The following is a 9,025-nucleotide window of genomic DNA, read 5'->3' on the forward strand; positions in this document are numbered from 1 at the left end:
ATGTTATGTTATGTTATGTTATGTTATGTTATGTTATGTTATGTTATGTTATGTTATGTTATGTTATGTTATGTTATGTTATGTTATGTTATGTTATGTTATGTTATGTTATGTTATGTTATGTTATGTTATGTTATGTTATGTTATGTTATGTTATGTTATGTTATGTTATGTTATGTTATGTTATGTTATGTTATGTTATGTTATGTTATGTTATGTTATGTTATGTTATGTTATGTTATGTTATGTTATGTTATGTTATGTTATGTTGTGTTGTGTTGTGTTGTGTTGTGTTGTGTTGTGTTGTGTTATGTTGTGTTATGTTATGTTATGTTATGTTATGTTATGTTAAAGTATATTATGTTATGTTAATGTTAACTCATTCTCTATATCCATACAAAATATCTATCAAACAAATAAAATTAAAATTTTCTTTTGAAAAATGCAACCATTCAATCAGTATTTTCTTATGACGTTATCACGTTAAACTATCGTCAGTAAACCGACTTTACAGACAACCTCTTTTTCAATTGACAATCGCCCACGTGCTTTTTGGTTATGTTCAAGTGTTATCAATATATTTTTCTTATACATTTAGGAATTTTCATTGGAATTAATTAATGTAAGTTTTCATCAAATTTAGTGGATTTATTTTTTCGGTTCATATGCGATAAGCTACGATACACCATGAGTGAAAAAATGGTACAAAAAAAATGAAAAAACAAAAGAAATTGTTAAAGGATGCAAAAAAAAAGCACGAAAAATGCGTAACTTTGATGAAAAAATTAATAGTCTTATCATGCAAATTGTCAACAATATTCAGAAGAAAAGAGATGACACACTTCGCCTGAAATAGAAACAGGTTCACCTAAAATGCCAATAAAAACTGAAAGCGGCGATTTGTTGTCCATTTATAGTACTTTAAAAATCCGGTTGAATTAAAATCCTAGCTGATCCTTTTTTCGAGATAAGTGGATTTTAGCATTTTCGAAAGTTTTTTCATAATTAAGCGATATCTTTCCTCATCATCTAACGAGATAATATCCTGGCGCGTTTTTTTATGTGGTATCCCCTGTAGGCCTAATCCACTTCAAAATTACTAACTTCTCACTATAAAATTAATGTAGGAATGAAATTAATAATAACTTGGGCATGTAAATGCTGTGAAGAAAAAGTAACAACCGCTTTTTTTAAAAGGCGGGAATATGAAGAATCATTTATTAAATTTATTTTGAATCTTCCCCTACATTAAATACAAACCCAGACCATCGTTGTTTAATAATGACATGCCCTCTTTCAAGTGATCAAGAATAATATGCAGTTTTAGAGTCTGAGATGTTCCTGTACTTTCTAGATATTTGCGAAGTTGTTTTAAGTTCTCATCTAAATCGGTAATATTTGCACGTTGCGTGGAGAAACAGTCATGTACAATTTTATTCATTGTCCTAAAAGCAGCGACGTATGGCTGTAATTTCAGAGAACCAACATGCTGGTTAATTTCAGGATCAAGTAGTTTATCCGATTCTTGCAGAAGTTTTCGGCAGGCATTACCCTCGAAAATTTCACCCTGATAATTTTTTGCTACTAACTTCAATTTTGATGGCCAAAGCAACACTTCTAATGAAATTGGTCATTTTATTCATTTGATTTTGAGATGCTCCAGTAGTCGATTGGAGTGTGTCTAACCCTTCAGTATTAAAAACAAATTCGTTTTCAATTTTTTTATTCAAAGTTACCCTCATTTTAGACCCTGTTGTATTTAATAAAATATCACCATCGTTCGTACTTGCTTCGGACCTTTTTCGTTAAATCGATGTTACAACTTGGTTTTGTTGCTTTTCTGGTAGTTTTTCTACTAAACTCAAGGCGTTTTCACGAGCACGAGATGAAGCAGGACCTGCGCCACAAGAATGACGCACACCTTGGCCAATTTTTTGAAAACATTTACTGCAAATGTTCATGGACGTTCTCTTTTCAGCAGTACTATGTCCAGAGGGAAGTTGAGCATTTGAAGCAGCTCCATAAAGACCACAACTTTCATCTATTATAGTATGAAAAATGCGTACATGACCATTGCCCTTAACTATTTTAGAGTGTCCTTTGTATCGTGCCGTTAGACATATAAAACAATTACAATTCTGGTTCTTGTTTCTTTTGCTAACTTCATGTCCTCGTAGTTAGGCATTGTTGGAAGTGGCCTCTTTGCATTACCCTTCTCTCGTTCCATTATAGTTATAGTTAGTACTATAAATGCTAATGGGAAATTTAGAATTGGACTCGTCAAAATTATCGTTGACATGCTTTTTAATTAAACCAGCCAGATTTTCAGTAATTAAAAATTCTGATCTTTGACAGTTGCCAAAAACGATTTTTTTACCACATGTTGAGTTGAAAGAATATTTTTTTCCATGATCTTGCAGACCATAAATAACGAAATTTCTGAAGAGATTACTTGTTACTGATGAACAAGGTACAAATGAATATGAGCGGCTATGAAAAGAATAGGCTTCTATTTTCTGTTGCCGGAGTGCCCGGTATACAATGCGCTGCATAGCCGTGATAATAATAATAGCATCGCCAAGATACATTATCGCTTAACCAGTTAACTGTGGCGCTCCCATTTAAAAGTGCGCACAGTTTTGTGTCACCAGAATTGAGCTATGACGAGTATATTCGTCAATCACAGAGTAAGTTGCGCTGGTAAGATATTGGATAAAACAGATGGATTAATTTTATAATATTAAAATTTTATTTTCTTTGCTTCTTTGGTTAACATAAGCATTGTAATATATGTACATATTAAACTAAAAACGCAATAAATTCAATTAAATATTATACATATAAAAGTAAGAATTCAAATTCTTGCTGTGGAGTGATACTCAGCGAAACAGGGTATTATACATAATGCGACTTTGCAAATCGGGATTCCTTCCTGATTTTTGACTTTTGCCTTTGCCCCTTTTAGGTTAACATCTAAAAAACGTTAATAAATAAAACATAAATAAATTCATTTGCGAACTGGTGAACTTTTTCAACCAGTGCATACGGGGAAGCATGACATCATCTCAAACTGTTTATATTTTCTATTTGTTTGTTTTATTCCGGCATAGCCTCAAAATATTCTAAACATCTTGAAATTTGAGAATATGTGTTGTTTTTCTCAAAAATTGTAATTTAAATAGCCAATGGTCACTAATTTATACGCATGACGAGTATACTCGTCAATACACAAAATTTTGCCACTTATCCATGACGAGTATACTCGTCAATCACAGTTAACTGGTTAATTATTAAAATATTTTCGAAAATGCTAAAATCCACTTATCTCGAAAAAAGGATCAGCTAGGATTTTAATTCAAGCGGATTTTTAATGTACTATTAATGGACAACAAATCGCCGCTTTCAGTTTTTATTGGCATTTTAGGTCAACCCGTTTCTACTTCAGGCGAAGTGTGATGATTTAAGAAAATCACAACAAAATAAAATAATCCTGACCATGTGCACTTGGGCTTTTAAACACATATGCATCGAAAATATAATCCACAAAACTGAAAAAAAACATGTTTTAAAATCTCAGAATACCATAATTACAATCATGTTTATTACAGTACAAATGCCAAGACAATCATGTTTTCATATTGGTCGTTCGACAAATAATAATAGGCGCATGAATAACGCGACATCAGAAGAACGTCAAGAACAAAATGAAGCAAATCGGCAACGAATGGCACGGTCCAGATCAAATCGACCAAGAGACATCAATTGGAACAGAGCTGCTTTTGCATACGATCACACAGTTAACTACAGTGACCATATCTTTGTTCAAATTGGCCTAATGAATCAAATGTGTCAACATTGCCATGCTAAGAAATTTAAAAACGAAACTGTTGGAATGTGTTGTTTGAGCGGCAAAGTAAAATTGCGAGCGTTAAATGTACCACCTGAGCCATTGTTTACATTATTATCCGGAAAAACAGCACAATCTCAACATTTCCTGAAAAAAAATTAGGAACTATAATACATGTTTCTATATGACTTCATTTGGTGCAACGAAGATTATTAGAGATAATTTTATGCCAACTTTTAAGGTAAATTCATCATTTGATATCAATGACTTTTTGATCAATGACAATCATTTTGATGACTTTTTACCAAACAGATACAAGCCCAAGTTTACCATAAAATTGGCTCTCTTATACCATTCAATGATGATAAATGTCAATTTTTGCAAATATATTTTATGGTGCAATCAGTTTCTGAAACCCATAGATCGTATGATGCTTTACAATACCCATTAATGTTCCCATATGGTGATGACGGTTATCATTTCAACTACAGAATGTTAAATCCATCAACTGGCGAGCGATTTTAATATTTTTTTTATTGACTCTAGCTAATATATTTCGTTCGTTTAACACGTCAAGAAACAACTAAAAAAGTCAGCGCAATAAGTTTTTATTCGTATCGTTTAATGGTCCGTGACGACGATGAGAATACGATTTTGAAATGTCGACAACTATTACATCAGTACTTGGTAGACATGTATGCCAAAATCGAAACAGAACGATTAAATTATTTGAGATTCAATCAAAGTAAATTCCGTTCTGAAGAATACATTCATCTGCATGATGCCATTCAAAATGATGGTAGCGCTAATAACGTTGGACAAGTGGTTATATTACCTTCGTCTTATATAGGTAGCCCGAGACACATGCATGAATATGCACAAGATGGAATGACATATGTGCGCCGTTATGGTCGTCCCGATTTCTTCATTACATTTACATGTAATCCGCAGTGGAATGATATAAAAGGCAATTTATTCTTGCATCAATCATCACGCGATCGTCATGATATAACAGCACGTGTGTTTCGGCAAAAACTCAAATCATTTATGGATTTTATTGTGAAACATAAAATTTTCGGTGCAGTACGTTGTTGGATGTATTCGACTGAGTGGCAGAAGCGACGGTCTGCCTCATGCGCACATATTAATATGGTTAGAAGAAAATATAAGAACTAACCAACTAATTTCGGCAGAATTACCTGACCCAAGAGTTGGTCCGGAATTATCACATATTGTAAGGAAGAATATGATGCATGGGCCATGTGGCAATTTGAATACTGCCGCACCATGCATGATTGATGGTAAATGCTCCAAAAGTTATCCAAGGAATTTGACTGCTGAAACGATAACAGGCAATGACGGATATCCATTGTACCGACGACGTTCGAAAGATGATAACGGATTTACAACAAAGCACAGACTTAGAGGTGAAGAAATCGAAATTGACAACCGATGGATCGTGCCTTATTCGCCTATATTATCGAAAACTTATAAAGCCCACATAAACGTTGAATATTGTAATTCCGTTAAATCGATCAAATACATTTGCAAGAACATTCATAAAGGTAGCGATATGGCTGTTTTTGGAGCGGTAGCTGAAAACAGCAATGATGAAATTACACAATACCAAATGGGCAGGTATATAAGTAGCAATGAAGCAGCATGGTGAATTTTTTCATTTCCTATTCACGACAGTTGGGTATGGTTTTACATTTTGCCGTTCATCTTGAAAATGGCCAACGCGTTTATTTCACGGAAAATAATGCAGCGCAAAGAGCGACTCAACCACCTGCAACAACGTTAACTGCTTTTTTCAATTTATGTCGGTCAGATGATTTTGCGAGAACTTTGTTATATTCTGAAGCTCCAAAATACTACACTTGGAATCACGCATCGAAAAGTTTTCAAAGACGGAAGCAAGGAACACCGGTTGAAACTCATCACAATGTTTTTGCCAGCGATGCAATAGGCCGTATTTATACAATTCATCCAACTAATGCAGAATGCTTTTATTTGCGATTACTATTGATTAATGTCCGTGGCCCATTATCATTTCAAAACATACGTACAGTAAATGGTCAAATCTGCACTACATTTCGCGAAGCATGTATGAAATTGCATTTGCTTGAGGATGACACACATTGGAATGATACTTTAACAGATTCAGCTGCATCATCCACACCATTCCAAATTCGTACGTTATTTGCAATAATTATATCAACACGTTTTCCAGCAAGTCCTGGTGAGTTGCGGAATAACCATAAGAACAGCATGACGGAAGATATATTATACCGCATACGTATTGCAACTGGAAATCATAATTTGGATTATACATCAAATATGTACAATGAAGAGCTAATCTTGGTAGAGGACCTGTGTTTGTCAATTGCTAATAAAGCGTTGACATAACTTGGTATGATGGCACCAAATCGAAATATTCACGACATTTTCAACAAAGAGTTGGAACGAGAACAACAATACGACAGAAATGCATTGAGCGCATACCTACAAGCAAATGAACCATTTTTAAATACTGAACAAAAGCGTGTATACGATACAATCGTGCATGCCGTTAACACTGGAAGTGGTGGCTTTTATTTTCTTGATGCTCCCGGTGGAACTGGCAAGATATTTGTTATGTCATTGATTTTGGCCAATATACGAGCAAACGGATTTATTGCATTAGCCATTGCTTCATCGGGTATTGCAGCTATTGTACATTAGTAGAAGGTGGACGTACCGCACATTCCGCGCTCAAATTACCGTTAAAGTAACAAGTTAATGAAGAACCAACATGCAATATTTCCAAAAGAAGTGGAATGGCAAGGGTACTCCAACAATGTAAAATCATCATTTGGGATGAGTGTACAATGGCGCACAAAAAATCGTTAGAGGCACTTAATCGTACATTGAAAGACTTGCGTGAAAATCAACGTTTATTTGGAAACGCATTGATTTTATTAACTGGTGATTTTAGACAAACGTTACCCATTATACCGCGATCAACCCCAGCTGATGAACTGAATGCGTGCTTGAAAGCATCTAATTTGTGGCGATATGTGACGAAATTAACACTAAACACAAATGTTCGCGTCAACTCCTAAATGATTCAAGTGCTGAAGTTTTTTCAAAGCAATTGTTACAAATTGGCAATGGACGAATTCCTATTGATAATAATGACTTATTTAAATTTCCAGATCATTTTTGTCAAATAGCAAAATCAAAGGCCGATATGGTGCAAAAGGTTTTTCCCGACATAACACAAAATTACAAGAATCACAATTAGCTAAGTGAACGAGATATATTAGCTGGTACGAATAAAGATGTTAACGAGATAAATGCAGATATCTTGGATGAAATACCTGGTGATACTGTTGTATACCGGTCTGTTGACACAATTATCGACCAAGATCAAGTAGTTAACTATCCAACCGAATTTTTGAATTCATTGGATATATCTGGATTTCCGCCACATTATTTGCAATTAAAAGTTGGTGCAGCCATTATTATGTATTACCTTGAACGTTGGCATGAAGTTATTGGTAAAATTTTTCCAGCACCAAAAGATGTCATTTGAAAACATGAATTATATGTGGACATTTTTTCAAGAAAATGTTTGGAATCGGGTGATGTTCCCGATAACGAACTTTTCCTGCAGCGCAACACATGCCTGGTGTTTCAGTTTTGAATTTTAATGCTTGACAAAATCCGTAAATTTTATCCATACTTCCAATGACAACGTATTTGTGAGATGAATAATCAAGTTGTGGATTATATTGAAATGCTGCACCATTCAAATTTACAGAATTGATATTTATTGGCCGATTTTGAGAACGTGTCCTAGTACGATCTCTTTGTTGGCTTAATCTATAAGCATGATTTTCCTCACTTTCATTTTGTCGGTGATTTTGCACATTTCTATTGTGACGTGTTTTACGTCCGATGTTAGCATGTCTTCTACCTCTTGGCATTTCTTTTATCGAATCAAAGTGGTCTTCTTTATGTCACTCTGAGCTCTTGATTGCTACTTTTCTTGTTTTTAAACTGGAATTCAAATTAACATACTGTTAGCGCCATCTTTTTTTTTGAGCACGCGTTGAAATGAAAGTTACACAGAACAGAAATGGGAAATGATCATCAAAAATAATATATATTTTTGAAATTTTTCTTGAAAATATTTACGGAAAGTGTGAAAACAATCTCTTTTCTTAAATATCTTAAGTAAAAACTTCTAAAATATTAATTATTTTTGCCGATTTTTGTTGTGTGTATTTTTCACACCATTTATTCACTGTTTCACTTGTTATCAATCATTTGCAAAATTAATATATATTTGGTAAATTTTTCGTGAAAATATCGTTGGAAAATGTGAAAACAATCTCTTCTCTTAAATATTTCTGACGCACTTTTTTTGTCTCTTTGGTTGATGCCTGGAAACTGCTTCACTTGAACACTTTACCAAATAAAACACTTTCTTGTTAGTTTTAACACTTACTTTCACTATGCACTATTACTGATAACCTTTGGTAATCTTCTAAGGAAACGGCCTTGCCTAAGTACTTTTTTAGCGACGACCTGTTCAGGTTCGTTGAGCTAATGGTTTTGCTTCGGTTATCCCGAAGTGTGGGTGTAAAGAAGAAGTATTTAAGCAAAGTGTTAAGTTGGTCACAGCAGCATTGTGTTACGATTAATTATTGCAGGCGGTCAGACAGCTGTGCCTGCTAATTTGTATGTTTCTATTCTATGCGAATGCAGGCGTGCAGCCACTGCTGTATGAATATATGTATATGTATGTATGTTTGCATTCCATTGAAATGTATGTAATCGAATGAAAATTTAGGCATAAATACTGCTGCGTTAACTTGTACATATGTGAGTAAAATGTACGCTCCATGCAACCGTTTACAATAACAACCACACGCGTAAAAAGAACGCTGCCTCGTGTATACTGTGTGTTGACGAAGAAGTAAAGGAGATTTTAACCAAACATAGTTACAAACCTTCTCCACATGTGTCTCTTCAATGTGGCAAAGTTTGGTTCAAATCGGTTGAGCCATTCTCCGTAAAGTTCATCACAACGCGAAAAACGGCTGAATTTTTATATGTAATATATAGATACGTAAGCATTTATTTTGTTAACCTCTTCCAAGAATTATTTCTAAATTGTTTCTTTAAATA

Source organism: Anastrepha obliqua, chromosome 6 (genome assembly GCF_027943255.1).
Source record: "Anastrepha obliqua isolate idAnaObli1 chromosome 6, idAnaObli1_1.0, whole genome shotgun sequence".
Lineage (NCBI taxonomy): Eukaryota > Metazoa > Arthropoda > Insecta > Diptera > Tephritidae > Anastrepha > Anastrepha obliqua.